The following is a 17,870-nucleotide window of genomic DNA, read 5'->3' as shown; positions in this document are numbered from 1 at the left end:
TATACAAATTACAGATCACTGCTGTGTGCAGTGACAGGTATGAAGAATGATCACAGGATTCAATCAATTCACTTCAGGGAGAGGAGGGGGCTTGGAGGAAGGGAATTGCATTGTCTTTTATCAAATTATTAATTGATTTCCCTTAAGTGATCTCAGATCCTTCAGGATGTGGTAAAACTCAAGCTGTATGTTTCATTTAAACTAAGTATCCATAGAGCCTATCAACAGACTGACCCAGTTGCATGGCTCTTCTGCTGGACTGTAAGTCAGCTGAGGAAGACCTCAAAATGTAACCCTTCAAAGATGGAGATTGGCAAACATGCCAAAAAAAATCCATCAGTGGGCTCCAGTTCCCATAACCTTAATCTCTGAATCAGACCTTCTTTCTATAAACAAAAATCACCTGCTTACTATACTGGGACTGATTTTGGCCTGGCATTTATTGGCTGCTGAACACAGTTGCTCACTCTGTTCATGTCAGAGCAGAATTAAGTGCTACATACTGGCATAGTAAGGCAGAAATCATTAAACAGAAAGAACTTTCTCATTTTAAGAATGGATCTTTAACTCAGCTCCAAATAATATCATCTTTGGATATTCATGTTTCTCTGTCTCATGGACTCTTAGCACATCCTCACAAAGAGAGATGAAATAGCCTGAGGGAAGTTCCTCCACCCTGGCTCACTTACTGTACAAAACTTACAGAAAGGGTGTACATCTGCACCCAATGGACAGGGAGGAGAGTTACCAGGAGGACTGACTACATTCTCTTTGTCGGTTTGATTCTTAAGCCTCACTGTTTAGAGTCGAGTCTGTCCTCCCACCTTATGTTTTCAGACTGTATGGACACCTGGATGGAGAATTGCTGTAACACCTGGCTGAACAGGGCCTCAGCCTCCAGGTATGGGAACTCTACTTTCTTTAATCAAGTTATCCCAGCCCAGTGAGCTACTGTACATCAGCTGAGTCATGGTAACCCACTCTGTTCATAGTCCTCTCTTATCTCAGATGCAAGGTAAAATGCTTCACACTTTTCCTCCTGTGCAGAGGGCACATCCCAATAACAGCTCTGCAGCAAGCAGTAAGTGGGTAAGCTCCTGCACCTCTGTTGTGTGTCTGCCTACAGAGACAACCTGTTTTCAACTGCAAATGTTAGTTTTTGAGAGGAAAACTTGCTTTGAGTTCTTGTTGGATGGACAGTGCTACTGATTTTCTCTCTTTCACAGCTTCAAAATCCCTTGTTATTATAGGAGCATGTAGAGGCATGAACTGAGATTGCGACCCCGTATTTCTATAGGCAATATACAAACATGCTGTGGGAGAGAATTTCTGTCTGAGAGCACTTACAAGCTAAACAGACAACACAGGCACATGGGAGAAAGGAAAACCAGAAGCACAGAGGTCAACTGACTAGGAAAAGCCACTGAGCATGTCAAAGGCAGAGATGAGCACTGAACTGTGCTCTCTTGAGGACTAAAAACTTTCCTGTCTAGCACAAAATGAGTTCTTAGACAGTGTTTTTTTGCTAGTATCACCAAATGCATCCACTGGATTGGTGGTACACAGAGGGAGCAGGTTTAGAGATTAGAACTGGCAAGATGCCCTGCATCCTGTCCTCTTCTTTCTGACATCTTGGGGCAAGGCCACAGTCTCATGTACAAAAGCAAATTTGAATTTTGGTGCCTTCAACTTCCATTTGTCCTGCAGAAGATTCCATTAAACAACATAGGGTCTGTAAATCAGACACTCCCCTCTCTGCAGTGTCAGGTAGGAATTTACAACTCCAGACCATGCATTTCCTTATCTGAAAGTAGCATTGTATGAGGCTTAACAGATGATGGTTTCTACAGTGTACCCAAATGGAAGGCACTGTACAAGTACAAGGTTTTATTATTGAAGACAATTGTCTAAAGCTTTAGTAAAGAACATTTGATACCAAGTACTAAAACTACAATGGTGTTTTCAAAGATAAACAATAAAGATAGCACATCCAGGTTACAACCTGTACTTTTTTCAGCTTTTCGGGAATTTTAGTGTACAAAGGACAGCTTACAATGGAGCAGGCAGCTCAACCTTGAGGACGTAGTGTCACATTAAAATTCATATTTTAAGCAAGCAGATTGACTTGCCAGTGCTTTAAGCATATTTTCAGTAACCCTGGTGTAAAACATTTGTAACTTGATGCTGAATTCCACACAGAGGAGAAATTGAGCTTTTTTACATAATGGAACTTTCTTTGTCATCCAGATTTGCAGTTTTCATAGCACCTATGAGCCTCTGTCATAGCCCAGGACTCCCTGTGCAAGCCTGTGTAGGTACAGCCTTGCCAAAATGCATTATAAGCAAAGTGTAATAATAGACAAGGCATGGGGTAGCAGTGGACAGCAGAGCACAGAGAGACAACGGAGCATAACCACACAATAAGGAAAGGTCATGGCTAACCAGCCACATAACTCATTGTGAGATTTTTGTATCCAGAAGACTTTAGTATATCAAGGATGGGATTCTTCCAAGACACAAAGGGAAAAAGGGAGAAAGCAGGAGAAGGCACATTAACCAAGGGGGATAGAGATGGTGGCTTCATGGGCTGATTCAAAGTGGGCTGAGCCTCTTACAGGAAGTGATAAGCAAGTGATAAGGAGGTCTGTGAAAGACCCTTAAAATTAAAACAAGCACTAATGCAATGCAACAAGGATACACCCAAAGAGAAGGGAATCAGTGGAAGGGTACAAAGATATGGGTGATCCAGCAACACAAGAAGCTATGGATGTGACGCTATACCTGAACAGAAGGGCTTGCGGAAGCCAGGAATGATGCCCAGACTACAGGTTTCAGCAACAGATCGGATTGCAGCACTGTCCATAAGGGTAAAGAAAGAAGGAGTACACACTCTGCCGTGGCTATATGCCGAGCTTAGGCTGACAGCTACATATTTATGCAGCAATGTTAGATGAACACGCCAACACAATACTTTGGGAGAAAGATACAGCTCTGAAGAAGAGAGATAAAGATGGCACCGGATTTCTGTTTCCACTATCTAGTGTTTGTATTTTTATCATTCCATGTAAAGAAAAACGTCAGTCTGTGACAATGATTTCATTTTGCTGATGATCTACTTCATTTTGCTTGAAAGTGCTTAACACTGCAATGATTTAGTTGCAAGTACTATATGGGCATGCTTATCTTTTTTCAAAAACAACTGAATCCACTGGATATTTCTTTTGCTTTTAAGCATGCAAAAGCATGGACAGGGCCAAATGCAAACTGATAGTCTTAGTTAACTGGGACATTTGGTATGCTAGCAAAAAAAGACCTTAAAGCTCTCACCTGTAGCCAGTTTAGAATGAATGACAACATCCCGAACTCAAGAACAGCACAGGGGATGTTAAGGAAAGATGATTTACAGTGTTTCCTATGCTTACTGAAGATCAAAAGCATACAGAAACTGAGACAAGACTTCTAGCATACTGTTTAATTAACAGCCACAGTGGAATTTGGTTTCTTGCCACGTCACATTCAGTTTATAGCTTATGACAACAAACATTTACTAAATGTACTGGAGATTAAAGACACATAAGATTATATGATATATCAATAAAATAACTAAATAAAGAGGTTAAAATACACTGAGTCAAAAATGATTAAAGAAAAATTCCACTGCAGTTAAGCACAGGTCGGGAATATAAGTACAGCTGGTAGACATGCAGGTGCAGTTGACACTAGCCAGGTGGGCACGACACAGCACTATTTCTTACACCACCAGCACTGTTTATTCTGTAAAGAACAGGTTTTGTTGTGGTTTTTTCTTCTTCAGTTGCTACAAACAAGGTACAACAAGCTAATTCTAAGACACAAGACAACAAATGGAGTCACAGCAATGGTTGCCCTTGATAAAGTGGAGGCAATTCTTCCTTCGAGGCTCCTCTACCACCAAAAGATGTCCATCTCCACCCCTTTCTGTTCTTTGGCAAAGTCGCCATTCAGAACTAAATCCCTTCTTCCTCTTTGTGGGCTCCACTGACGGATGTGACAAGACTTCTAAGCAGCCTCCTCGTACTGTTTTGCACAATGATTTCTGGAGTAGGAGGTTCAAAAACCCTTCCAATGGACCAGCCCATATTCAGTACAAAATCAATTTACCATGGCTATAGTCTCCTTTGTATTTCTGCATCAAGCAAGGCGATTTTATTCTCCTTCATTTTTCTGCTCTGGGTTTCCGTGCCATTGTGCCTCTTTGAAGCTCATTGCTATGTAGAGATGTTAAGGGTTCTCTGCTATACATTTTTTTGTGTTCCCTCCCCCTCTGCTTCTGAGACAGACTGGACGAATCCTGCACAGTCAACTGAGTGCATTTTTGTGCACCCATATTAAGAGTTTAGCTATGAAAAGCAATCTTCCCATATATGCTTCAAACTGAAAATGTAATCACTGAAGCAAGCACATGTGAAACCTCTGTGTATTATCAGCTTTCTAAAGTGGGGAAGTCTTGCATTTTTTATTCCTCTCCAGGTTACATCATGGAATATACTTGTTCAGCATTTATTTGTTTGCTTTGAGAAGGAGCTAAAATAAGTTTGAGGAAATGCCCAATTTGGGTCTGATTCTCCCAACAATTAGGCTGAAATTCAGAAATCAAAATCAGCACATCCTGCAGTATTAAAGAGACTAATGAAGAACTCAAGATGACATTTTCACTGTTCTGTGCCTTCTGTTTTTCTTTAGGGAAATCACATCTATTGCATTAGGGGGGGCCTAATACTCTTTCAGATGACAAACACTGCAATATATTCTCATTAAAATTGTGTAAGAGGTTGAACATGGTTTGAGGCCTGTCTTGGCTTGAAAAAAGGGGGCAGTGTACAATTAAACAAATAAATGTGCATGTGATTCAATTTATCCTATCAACATTCTTTTCTGGTTGTGCACTTAAGCTTGGTGTAGTACAACCAAAAGGGAAAAAAGGCACTGGAAATCTTTAATTAAGTGAAAGATGCATTATTGAGACCAAACGAAAGCTTTGAGATTACTTTAATTAGCCAAGGCCAGTTTCGTGCAAGCCAGAGAGATTGGGAATGTTTTGCAAGGCAGGCTGAAAACAGAGATCCTGCCTGAGCCTGCCTGTACCACGGGAACTTAAGTGAAACCAGACTGTCCCTCTTGCTCTTCACCATTTTAAAGGAATAGTGTTTGAGCTTGAAGAATATGGGCAAAAAATTCTAAATCCTCAGCTAAAAGGGAGTCTTTGTACTTTCTCTATTCAGTTCAGCAGATGTATGTCTGAATTCCCATTTGTTTTGCATACCTAGAGAAAGGATCCAGACTCCTGTTCCTAGACACCAGGATTTTGACACGTACTGTGGAAGCACATGGAATACTCAGCTGCACTCTGCTATTGCATTTCTGCCTAAAATTAAACGTCAGTTCTTGCCTCAGTGAGCCTGAATCCTAGGGTTAAGGTGAAAGACAACATGTGGCTGCAAAAAACAGGCAGAAAGAACAAGAGGGAGCAGTGAGATGACTGATACTTTTAATCAGGGAGTACACATGGTACGCAGGCAAGTGTGGTACAAACTTCCCAGGAAACTTTTTGGCAATACACCTAGATTTTGACCTTTAGACTCTCTGGCTTCTATGGGGCTTGGTGCTCAGCATCACAAACTGTCAGAAAATATAATTTCTGATAAATCACTAACAACCAAGAATAAGTAGGACTTTTCAGATGTTTCCAAGCTCGGCTGGAAGAGAAAGTCAGTGATGAAAAGTCCCCCATGTTTCATAAAACAGATTTTGGTATTTTTTTTATTGTTCTATAGCTACATTGTGCATTACGTATCTGCTTTCCTCCACCAGGTGCCTAATGCTCTTGATAAGCTAATTACAGCCTTCTGCTTATTTCATGTCAAGCTCAACTCCCCAGTCTGAGCCTAGCCTGCAGTTCTGGCATGTTTATTCCTTAATCTAAGACCATCTGTGCTCCATCAGCAAGGAACACTTAAATACAGAGAAAGTGAAGAACCAACAGTGTTGAAATCCCCATACGCTGCCCCCAACTCCTCTCCCCAGCATTTCCAATTAAGTGTGAAGCCAACATCTATCCAGTCCTAAATACACTGGAAGGCTCTGAGCAGGCTACAGTTATCTACAGATGCAGCAACACTTTTCAGTGGTCAGTGGGGAAATGACATGCCAGAAAGGACCTGAATCTCCCCATTTCTTTACATCTTTACAATCAAAAACTTCACATTTTGAATGCCATCACACCACCAGCAATACGTGCCATGGTTGAGTTCAGCACTTGATCAGTGTAAATCAAATACTTGTCTCAGAGAAGCACAAGACGTCAGTTTGTGAAAAAAGTAATAGGGTTGGTTTATCAAGAATACAAAAGCCATTTCTCAAGTCTTATGTTTATTGCTGCAAAATAGAAGTGCACAACAGTTTAAAACAAAACTGGGCTGCAGCATTAGGGAAGATAGCTTTCTGCCCTTCTCCTGTCCCACCACCAAAAGTTCAAGGGTTTCTAACCCCTACTGTCCTCTCATCACCCAGCCCAGTTGGACGCAGTCCCTGCCTGCTGCTGCTGTAAGCGGCCAGAGCCCCACTGCTATGTGTAGCATCAATCCACCTAGCTTCCTCCTAAGGCTGGGAAACAGATGCCTTCAGACTCCCTGCTTAGTCTGTCACAGTTTGCCTTGCTTCTGCCTCCTCTTTTCCAACACCAGACGTCAGCACCTGATGCCATAGTGAGCGCTGCCAAGCTTCATCTCAACAAGGAATTATTTGCTCCTTCTCCTGCAAAGATGACTCTGATGCAGTGTCTTTCATTCCTTTCTCCCAGCTCCTCTGTTCTGTTCTCCAGTCTGCGCTCTCCTGCCAACCCAGGATTTATTTTCCAATTTCCTTCAGTTTGAGTCCTGCCCTTACATTCCCCCTGACACCTGGCTCTTCCTTCACCTCCCCTCCAGCACGTTTGCATTTGACCTCTACCAAGGTCAAAGATTCCACAAATGAGTTTTGATAATATGCCTTATAATTAAGATGAGGGATTACAAAATAATTCTCCAACAGGATTAATGCAGCATAGTTCTTTGTGCTTCTTCTGTCTAACTCCTTTCTGGTGGTTTTCAATGCTTTCACATTTATCTTGTACTGAAAAAAAAACCTTTTTCTTTTTTCTGCCTTGTTCTTAAATCCTCAGTTACTGATCTCACAGCAAAAGCTACTAAATTTGTAACAATTATATTAGTCACATACATTTTTTCTCCTGTCACTGTGTTTACCACTATTATATTTATGAACCATTGATCATTCCTTTCTCTCCCATGCATCAAAATCCTCTCCTCTTAGGCAACTGCAGTTTGTCTCTTAATAGTCCCAGTCTAACTTAAGAACTTTTTTGTCATTGTTAATAAAGCTTAAATCACTGCTGTTTGAGCAACCTTGCAGCCTACTCAAATGGCTGCAGCCCTGTTATTCCTTTTTCTTTACTTATAAGGAATTAAAACACTATTTCAAAAACCTTAAAACCATGCTTTATCTCCTGTCTGAAATGATTAATTAATAATTAAAATAATGTATGGAATTTGATCCACATTCCTGACACAAAAGTTTTCCGATGAAAACATATTTATGAACCCTCCCTAATTCTTTCCAAGATGTTCTCTTTTTTTAAAAAAAAGAACATCTTTCCCCTACCAGACCCCAACTACTCTATTTTTACCATAAAAGGTTTTCGTTTAGGAAGTTTAGAAAAAAGTAGTGAAAAATGTGTCCATTTTAAACATGTGGACATGCTGAAGTTGCGTAATTGCTTACCTAGAAAGCAAAGGTAAAGATAACAACTGCTTAACATTGCATGTACTATGAATCAGAATATAACAACTTTGCAGACTCATGATTAAGGCAAATTGCCTATATTTACAAGTGCATATCATCATGTATAATACTTAGATCTTAAACAGAAAGTCACGTATTTCAAAGGACTTCAAAGGGACAAGTATCATTATCTCAGCTTCACATGTGAAGAAAGGAAAGCTCAGACCAGAGGTAGCTGAAAACCACCTTACCCAAACTCTCCTTGTAAAGAATGGAGGGAAAGATGTGATTTTTCTGCATACCTTCTTCCACTGACTCCCCACGCTTGGTCTCCCCAATCTCAGAATAGCTTAGCCTCTACTCGGTCATGTTGCCGATGAAAACCTATCAGATAGGTATAACCCTGGTGTGGTAACTTTTAGGTGAAACAAGGGTTTCAGTGTCAATATAATATCTGTAAGATCATCGTTATTCCTAGCAACTGTTCAAGCTGTGGTGGCACTTAACAACTCAGCCACACTTAACCCCACAGCCACATTCCTCACCCTCTTCCAGTGGTACAACCCACCCTTCCTCTCCCATTAGCAGGCAACACAGCAGCTGTTGCCTGATGCTGTTTAGCTGGAGGTTTGTTCCTCCTCCTCCTCCTCCAGCCTTGAAGAAAGGCTTCTTGAGCCTGAAAACTTGCTGTCCTTCTCCAGTCAAGGTGGCTGGGGATGCCATAGGCACAGTCCAGTTTGTGCCAGTTTACTCATCTGTCCTCTTAGCACATGGGTTGTGCTTTCCTTGAGCTCAGCCTGGGGGAAGGTAGGTGAAACTTCAGAGGCCAAAGCTCTTTGAGGCTCTCAAAGGATTCAGGGAAGCTGTGCCTGCCGTGCTGAGACAGGATCGATGTCCTGTGGGAGCAATAAGCAAACTGTTCCTGTCTCTGCTCCCCAGCTCTGGGTCTCTGGTAACAGCTGTGCAGGCCATGTTAGTGACTCTGCTGCTCCAGGCTCCGATAATCCCCTTGTATTAGTCATTCAGAACTGTTGCATTTAAAAGAAGCTGTAAAACACACATCAGCTAAACTGTGACTAACAGAGAAAAGTAGGATTATTTATCTAGGGAAAAAACACATGCACTGACATGAATTGTATTTACTATAAAATAATTCTTTTTTTTCTAAGAGCTCAATAGTTGGTTTTAAAGGAAACATATTAGGTCATTCGTGAGCCCTTTTAGAGAGGTGCAAATCAATAAATGGTGATTTTTTAAATGCTCTCATTATAAATGACTGGATGCTACCAGGGTCAAACTTAATCCTATGCAGAGAGCCAGTGCAAGGGATGTGAATCATTCAGATCTCTCTTAAACTCTGCTTTGAGAATAAAATGTAGATAGTTCTCTGTGTTCTCAGTCTTAAAAAAACCTCAAACCTGCTGCTTTTTTGCAGTAATTGGCCCAGATACTCCATTGTTCATCATGTAAGATGCAGTCCTTTGTGTTTTCAAGGACTTCTCCTACTTCTGACTTCCCAGCATGTGCAGCTCAGCTCCCACGCCAGGGATGAGTCGGGGTGCCAGGTCCCAGGTGGAAAGAGCACTTCAGTGATTGCACAGCCCTGAGAGGCGGCAGACGGCAGCGCCGGCTGCAGCAGGGTGCCAGGACCTCTGCCCAGGCTCCACTGATCACACCTCCACAAACCCAGGCTTGCTGAACAGGGTTGAGATCTGCGGGAGGTATCACCTCCTCTCCAGGAGAGCGTGAAGCAGGACCTGCCTGCGTGAACCCTGTGCTCGGTGCGTGAAACTCAATAGGTTGCTGTTTCCGTGTTGACTGCTCTTAGAGGATGTGCTGTGTTAAACCCATCCTGCATTTGAGCCTTCACGAGAACGATTGCATCAGAGCGCCCTAATTGGGACTGGAGCAACTAGGAAACGCCTTCTGTGCCTTGTGGTAAGCCAGCATTTGCAGCTAGAGAGCAAACCTCTCCCATGTCTAAAAATACCCCACATCCCTAAAGTAATAATAATAAAAAAGCATCATATTTTTATATAAATCTCAGTTTATATAAATGTCAGTTTAGCTAAGGTTTAGCCTACAACAAGAGGAAGATTTGCCTCTCAGGAACATCTGCAGAGCTGGATTTGTTGACAGCAGCCGCAGATGAATGTATGTGTCAGGGCAGGGAACAGCCAGGACGTAAGTACATGCAGATACCTGAGAGCCTCCTGGAGCGGGTGGAGTGGGAAGCAGCCCACAGAGTGAAAGGGGTAAATAGACAAACCAAGACACATTTTGCAAAGATACAGAAGCAACATTGGTGATAATAACTGAGAAGTCCAAGGGATTTTTTTTTTCATTTTCATTTTTTTCCCTCCCCTTTCTAAAGGATGTTTAACGGTCCTGACTGTAAATTGCAAGGAATAAGAACATATTAGACTTCATTCCCTTCACATAAAATACCTAACAGGTTTTTATCAAATAAAGAGCCCAATGTGCTACTGTTATCAGTAAGTGACTTCAGCAGCTAATTAAATTCTCAGTTTCCGAGTCCTGCTTATAATGTTTGGTGAAAAAGACCAAAACCCCTGTAGTAATTTTGGCTTTTAGGTGAGGCAAGGCAGGGAAGGAGGGAATGCCAACTAGTGTATTACCCAGGAAAGCTGGCTGGCAGTCCACAGCTGACAGTCATCACGCAAACCTCACTTCACCATGTGAATGTAACTGGGTAGTTCCCCTCCAGATGTAAATCAGCTCCATGGCCTTCGCTGACTCCAAGAAGGCTGCCCTGCTTAATGCCAAGTATGAATCCAAACAGGTATAGCTCCTGAACCTCCTATACATGCTATACAACCCTATGTATATGATCCTCCTGTGTATGGGTATATACATATGTATATATATAAATATATGTGTAAATATATATATGAGAACTTCCTATACCATGCCTAAATATGCACTTTAGAGAGCAACTACATTGATCAAACTAGGCAGTGCATTCTGAGCCAGTTTAGCAAATCTATGAATGCACATATTGAAACTTATTCTCACTCAGTAGAGCACACAGCCTGTTCTTAACTCACACAATTCTCAAAGGAAAATGGGCATTTATTTAAAGCTAAACCTGGACTTAAAAGCTTTGCTGGCTATAAATGGACTCCTGAGTTGGGTTCTCTCAGACAGAGGGGATGTTGTGTCCAGAAATCACTTAACTCTATGGAGTGTGAGAAGAGATTTGCTGAATTTCAGTTGATGAGTAACATCAGCACAAGGTTGGTTCCCAACAGCATATGCCGGAGGCTGCAGTTTCCTGCAGCCAGGAGCTGGAGAAGTATGTCCTTGGAGGATGAAGTGTGGCCTTCAAACATGGTCACCTCCAATTTGACATGCCTTGTTTTCTTCCTTCATCTCTCCCTCCAGGTAGAAATTTCTCTCTTAGATAAATCCTGGAAAGGGAGACCTGCACCTGAAAGCCACAATCTAGCTCCTGATCAGTCATTTTAAGGAAGGGTGTATTCAGGGAGTAGATTTTATTTCGGAACCTGAAACCACAAGAATAAAAAGCTGAATTTGCCAGAAAGTTTGTTCAGCCAATGTAAGCTTTATTATGGAATAGCTTTAAACATCTAGGCTGAGAGTGAGGGGTTTTAGGTGCAGCTTTGGAAGGTGATTTATGAATAGATTTATATGTTAATCTGTTAATAAAAAATGTAGCGTGCTGATAAAATATGTGACAATCATAACTCAGCTATGAGCCACATATTAAAGACTGCATCTGCTCTACTAGAGGTTTTGATTATGTTTTTAAATGAGGGAACTGCATTGGCCTAAAAATAAAGAAATAAATGTTTTATCTAGAAATATGTGCCATATAATTCAAAGATGTATCAGGGAATCTCTGAGAAACAAATAATAAACTGCTTTTAAGAAAGTGACTTCTGGAAAGTGAAGCTTATTCCTGAACATTGCAAAATGGAGCTCCTGTCAGGCAGCTCAGTGGTACATAAAGACAGGCAAAGTATTCTCACTCTTTCCCAAAATTACTTCCCAAACTGGATTTTAAATTGGATGATAATCTTGACACTCCAACTAGATTGAAGAAATAAATATCTTCAGCAAAGTTGGGCCAGATTCTGAGTGCCCATTGGTTTACGCTGCGTATCAATGTCTAGTTTCCTCATGATTTTTTAAAGGATATTTTGAAAAATGGGAACGACTCTGGCTCAAGGATGCTTCTGCAAGTAAATCTGAAATACAATACTTTTACCTCTTTTTATTGACAAAACTCACAGCACTTTTTATAAAGGAGTGCTATATCCCTATTTCACAGGTAAGCAAACACCAGACAGATAAACGGGGCAGATCAGCTTTCCTTCAGGCGCCTGTGGGCAGAGCTAACATGAATTTGGGCCCTCCAAGTGCTAAGATCTGGTGCCTACCCAGCATCTCTTGGGGATGTAAGATTTATCTATCATTTATAAGTTTTCTGATGAGCGCCAGGGCTTTGTGAACATATTTGAGATCCTTAAAATTTCCCAGTGAAATATTTTCACCACAGCAGATTACTTGAGTGACAACCTGTGCTGTAAACTATATTACTCACTGCTCCCCATTGGTTTCATTTATCATATTTTATTCAACTATACAGGGAAAAAAACAAGTTAAACTCTGCCACCTCTCCTCACAATTTTATATACTTGCAGAGCCTGTTTCTCATCAGCACACATAAATGTGGCACTACTGAGCCCTAAATAAGTAGAAAATAATGCATTTAATACTTGATTTGATTCAAAGTGCAAAATATGAAACCTGTTCCATTTGTTGATATGTGACATATTGAGGGCTGATAGTCAAGTTTGATTATTATTAACTATACTTTGTTGATACGTACTGTTGATTTACCAGTGATTATGCCACAGAGTTAAAGATCCCTCCAGGGACTAGCAGGGAGGGAAGTGTGTCTTCAGAAGCAGCTGTGCAGTTTAAGAGCTTCATCTCTGTAGCAGGGATGTTTCTGCTTCTTAGATTGAGGGAAGAAAAACTGGAGTAAAACCATCCTTACTGGAGGTGCACTGGATATGTAGTTGCACTTCATCTGCTACAGGACCATAACAGAAATGTTTAGTCCCTATTTCAGGTTTGAAAAAATGCCCATTTCAAAGCCCCATGATATCAACAGAAAGAAATTCATTTCAATAAGTTTCAGATCAAGCCTTAAGAGCTGATGCTGCCTAAGCACGTTGCTAACTTTAAGCTTGGGTTTAAGAAGGCGTATGCCTCCAGTGGGACCGAGAAGCTCATCAAGTTTTGCCCTAGGGACTGTGAACATTCTCCAAAATGCCCACATGATGTAGGTGATCTTATTTATAAATTTGGAGAAAAACTTCAAAAACAAATAAAGTTGTGTGTTTTGTAGCATGTTCATGTTTTGCAGTGGGGTAATTGTAGCTCTGTAAGTGGAGATCTATATTCTGGTGGCCCAGGTGGTACTGGACAGTGTATAATTCCACAGGCAATCCTGCCAAATTCAGGGTTATGACTATTGGGGAACTAACACATTCTGTCTCTGAAGTTAGTCCTCACTTAAGTTTTTATTCCTCAGGAAAAAATATTAGATTGTTAATTAAAGCATATTTTAATCTCAAAATTTTTGTGTCTTTTTTAACAGATGAAATAATTTATGTCTTCCAAATAGTTTTGCAAAAGGTGCACCCATTTATTCTTTCATATTCTGTTAAAATACAGTTTATTTTTAAGAAAGGGAATACATACAGACTCTTAAAAGTATTTTAAATACTATTAACCTGATATAACATAACTGGTCAGCATGCAAACTTCACAGGGCTGGTTAGAAATTTTTTCCCCAAGAGATTTTCCATTAAAACAAATAACTGAAATCAAAACATGTTATGACATTCTAGCAGTTTCTATTAAACTTATCAGATGAGAGTCCAGAAGGGAACAAGGGAAGGGAAGGGAAGGGAAGGGAAGGGAAGGGAAGGGAAGGGAAGGGAAGGGAAGGGAAGGGAAGGGAAGGGAAGGGAAGGGAAGGGAAGGGAAGGGAAGGGAAGGGAAGGGAAGGAAAGGAAAGGAAAGGAAAGGAAAGGAAAGGAAAGGAAAGGAAAGGAAAGGAAAGGAAAGGAAAGGAAAGGAAAGGAAAGGAAAGGAAAGGAAAGGAAAGGAAAGGAAAGGCGGGGGGGGGGGGGGGGGAAAGCCCCAAACAAACCAGGTCAGTCACTTGAGATGAGAGAAATGCACATTTAAATCCTCTTTCTTAATGCTTCAGAAAATAACTTGACCCAGAATATTTGCATCCCAAGTAACCATGTGTCTATCTCCTTCTCTTCCAGATTTTACAAAGATGTTGTTTTCAGCTCAGTGCAAAAAAGATGGAAATCTTAGCATCTCAAAAAAGGTTGGAAAAATAATTTCCTACTCATTTCAGTTGAGAACTCTAAGTTCCAGGTAAAATCAAGGTGAACAGGGGGTAGCACTGCACTGGGATTTATGAAATGCCTGCCAAGTAGCCTGCTTTTAACGCACACCAGAGAATAGCATTCCTTGCTAAGAAGTCCTAATCAGCATTGTGCATTTTTAAAAATTTGCTCAAAGGCTTATGTTTTTAAAATGACCCTTCCACCTACTCTATTAATTACAAACTCCAGTATAACACTGACTTTTCTATGGCCTCACTGTGAAAGCTGCAGATTAGGAGCTAACCTTGTTTCAGACCCATGCATAAATTAAACAGCAAGTGCTCCAAGTGCACATCATTTTAAAAATGTATTCTATAAAATGTCTAATACCTAGATCTTACAACGCATACAAGAGGACCATTTAAAGATGGAGATGAAACGTGTTGCAGGGATTTTGCTTAAAAGAGATGGTAAAAGATTTAGGGAACAGTATCCATTTTAAAACAATGTTTCTTGACTGCTTCAAGAATTTGCATGCTACATGCCAAAGTTTCCAAAATTAACAGGTGCTTTTGGATACCCCACCTGGGGCATCTCAAGATGCTGATTTTCAGAAATTCTTTAAAATGTCCCTCAATTTTGGCAAGAAAGACAGGTAGACAAAATCACAAGTGATTCCCAAAATACCTTGGTCTCAATTTCCTTCTGGATATTGACATTCAGCCAAAAATGTTTCTCACAAAAAAATTAACCACCACCAAAGTTTCTCATGCAACTAAAACTCATTTGGTGAAAGGTTTCTCAGATCCCAAATGGAATGTCCGAAACACATTTCAGAAACAAAGAGAGAGGGGGGAAAAAATCTCAGAGAAGTTGGGATATTTTGTTCTGCAGAACAGAAAACAAGCTTCAGTTTCTGCTCCACTCCACTCACTAGTCCTCATGTAAAAGCTCAGCACTACAGTCTTGGAGAAACAACCGCAGAAGAACCAACAGAAAATTCAAAGTGAGGAGAAAACTTCAGCACATGGTAGAGCAGCTGAGAGCTAAGAAAGGAAATGATTCCTTTATAATATGGTCCAACAGCTGGCACATCCTAAAATCTACCTGTCTCCCCTCCCCTGAAATCTCAACTGTTCTGTAGGGTAATGCTATCTTTTACGTGGCTCTTATCCAGTAACTTGCTAAATTTTGTCTTTTAGTCTACTGCAATTTCAAGACAATAACTTCCTATCCAAACTACATGGAGTGACTACATGATACTCCAGCATTCTTTGTTGTGGAGATTAGAGTATTAAGTTTATACTAATGGCAGTCCAACACAGATTCAGGAGTAATACCATAACTTTAGCTTCTGGAACTGAAGACTCCTAAAATGTATTTTCAGAAGTGACAGTTTCACAAAATGATCCTTGAAGTTGATGGAGAACTCTTGCTCATTTTAATTGATTTTGAATTGGTCTTAAATGAAAGGCCTCCACAGTCATTCAAGAGGTAGGAAAGTCCACAGTCTTTTAAACTCTGGGAGCTGAAAACCTTTCTAAAATCAGAGAGTAACAACATGGTTAACACTGGGTTTGTGATACGCAATATTCATAAAGGGGATTATAATCCAGAAAAAGAAGAATTTATTCCCGTTGGAAAGCAATGAATAAAGTAATGCTGTGATGAAAAGCATTATAGCCCGCTCAATTGCAGGAAATATTCATTTTCTGGTTAAAGAACAGATAACTGTCAAGGAAAACATGCATTAGGAAGAGTGAGCTAGTAAATCTACCCATTACAGAACGAGAGACGAAAGTACTGAATTTGATGTGCTAGCAAGCGGTGGCACAGGGATATTGCTCCTGCGAGATGCTGTTGCGACCCTTGTTGAAAAGACAATTAAGAGTCATGTCCTTCACAGGAACACCCTGGCCTCCTCTTCTTTCCATGACAGCTATGGGGCTGAAATGTGCCCTTGCCTTTTCCCCACAGGGACAGTGCAGCCTAGCGATGTAGCTGATTGCGCAAGAACACTCAGTGAAAAACAGCTTTAAACTTCACCTAACCCTGCTGTAGAGAGGTATACTCCTCACACTGCCAGGGTTTGTCCCACAACCAGCACGTCCTGCTGTCTCTGTAGACTGTGCTCCTTGTGCTTGCCCTCACCTCATTGCAGCACAAATGCAAGGGAGCAGACATTTGTCAACACAGTCCTGCACTTTGAAGTAGATTTAGCACCACTGGCAACCTGAAGAGTAAGTCCCATGAGTAGCAATAAATCAAACCACAATCTCAAGATGAAAAACTATCCCCAAATCAGGCCTGACAAGATTCACACTGTATTTTACTTACAAGCAAAGAGGAGATACAAACCAACCCAAATTAGCATTGTGATTACTTCTTAAACTGCACTCTCACCTCCTATAGAACTGCCTGCAAACTCCTTGCATTTCTTGTCTTGCTTTCTGATCTGATCTTTAAAATGATGCACTGCAAAGGGAAGGTGGGAGGGGGTGCCCCTAAGCTGCATCATGTGCTTTATGGAGACAAGCCAAGCAGCTACTTAGGCAACCATTAGGTCGGGAAACAATCGCTTCCATCATTCCCAACACGTGTGTCAACATAATTCCATGCTCTCTTTGTCATGCAAAAAGTCTTGGCAAAGTGACCGGATACACCCAGAAAGCAGGAGCAAACTAAGCTCATTATGTTAACCGGAGATCCCACAGCATCCTCCAGTGCCATAGAAGGAGACTTCCCATTTTTTGCAGTGTAGGAAAGGAAACTTGCTGCACTGAAAAGGGCCCAAGCCAAGCCTGACTTCAGAAGTGTATAAGGGAGATTCACAATGGAGTTCCGTGGAACGGGATCCCTCATCTGACAAGCACAAGAGTCTGTGTCAGGCAGTGTGGTAACAGGCATTGCAGAAGGTATGACACCTCGCATAACTACAGAGACTTCCCTCTCCTGTGTGCTTGCTGGAAGCCTTCCAGCCATGCTAATATGGCTCTGCAAAGGGAAACTACTGCCAAATGGGAGTATCAGCTTCTCTAACTCTTTATTGTTGTCATTGGTAACTCCAGACTTTGTTTTCCTTTTAAAGGAAGATTCAATGCATTTTACAACCATTAAACATCTTTTCTTCTCTCCAGCTATACTTGTAACTCTTACTAACACCGAAAGGCTTGTGCACTTCGGAATGGCTGGCAATGCTACTCCAATGGCTTCTTTGCGTGGTCAGGTACAGGAGGAAGGCCCTTCAATCTGTCTGAAAAATGCTGAATACATCTTTGATGCTATAGAACGTAGAAGATGGTAAATATCCCAGAGCATAAGTATTTATTTATTTAAAGATAATCTGCTGGGGTTTTCGCTAACAATTTTTGCTGCATCTTTCAATTCCGCTTTCAGTATAGTGGGAGTAAAGTCCTGATATGCTGGATATTTGCAAGCCCTTTCAAACTTCGGCTGCTTTGCCTCCATTCTTCCACAGATAGCACATTTTTCAAATCATTTTGCCTCTTGAATGCTTGCAAGTCCAATCTTGGTTTTAGTAACGCATTCAGGAAAACACACTCCTCAGCAATCCATGTTCACAAAGGCCAACAATGGCTAAAAATGAGGATGGACAAGAATAGTAAAAGCTTCTCCTACATGTTGCTGACATCT

General features: G+C 41.0%; 1 protein-coding gene across 11 annotated transcripts in view; it reads right to left on the bottom strand.

The window, feature by feature from the left end:
• Positions 1-17,870, bottom strand: part of SEMA5B (semaphorin 5B) — a 291,486-nt gene that overhangs the window by 103,911 nt on the left and 169,705 nt on the right. The window lies entirely within an intron of this gene.

This window comes from Strix aluco, chromosome 6 (genome assembly GCF_031877795.1).
Source record: "Strix aluco isolate bStrAlu1 chromosome 6, bStrAlu1.hap1, whole genome shotgun sequence".
NCBI classification, from domain to species: Eukaryota; Metazoa; Chordata; class Aves; order Strigiformes; family Strigidae; genus Strix; species Strix aluco.
The sequence above is the reverse complement of the archived record's forward strand: the minus strand, read 5'-3'. Positions and strand labels throughout refer to the sequence as shown.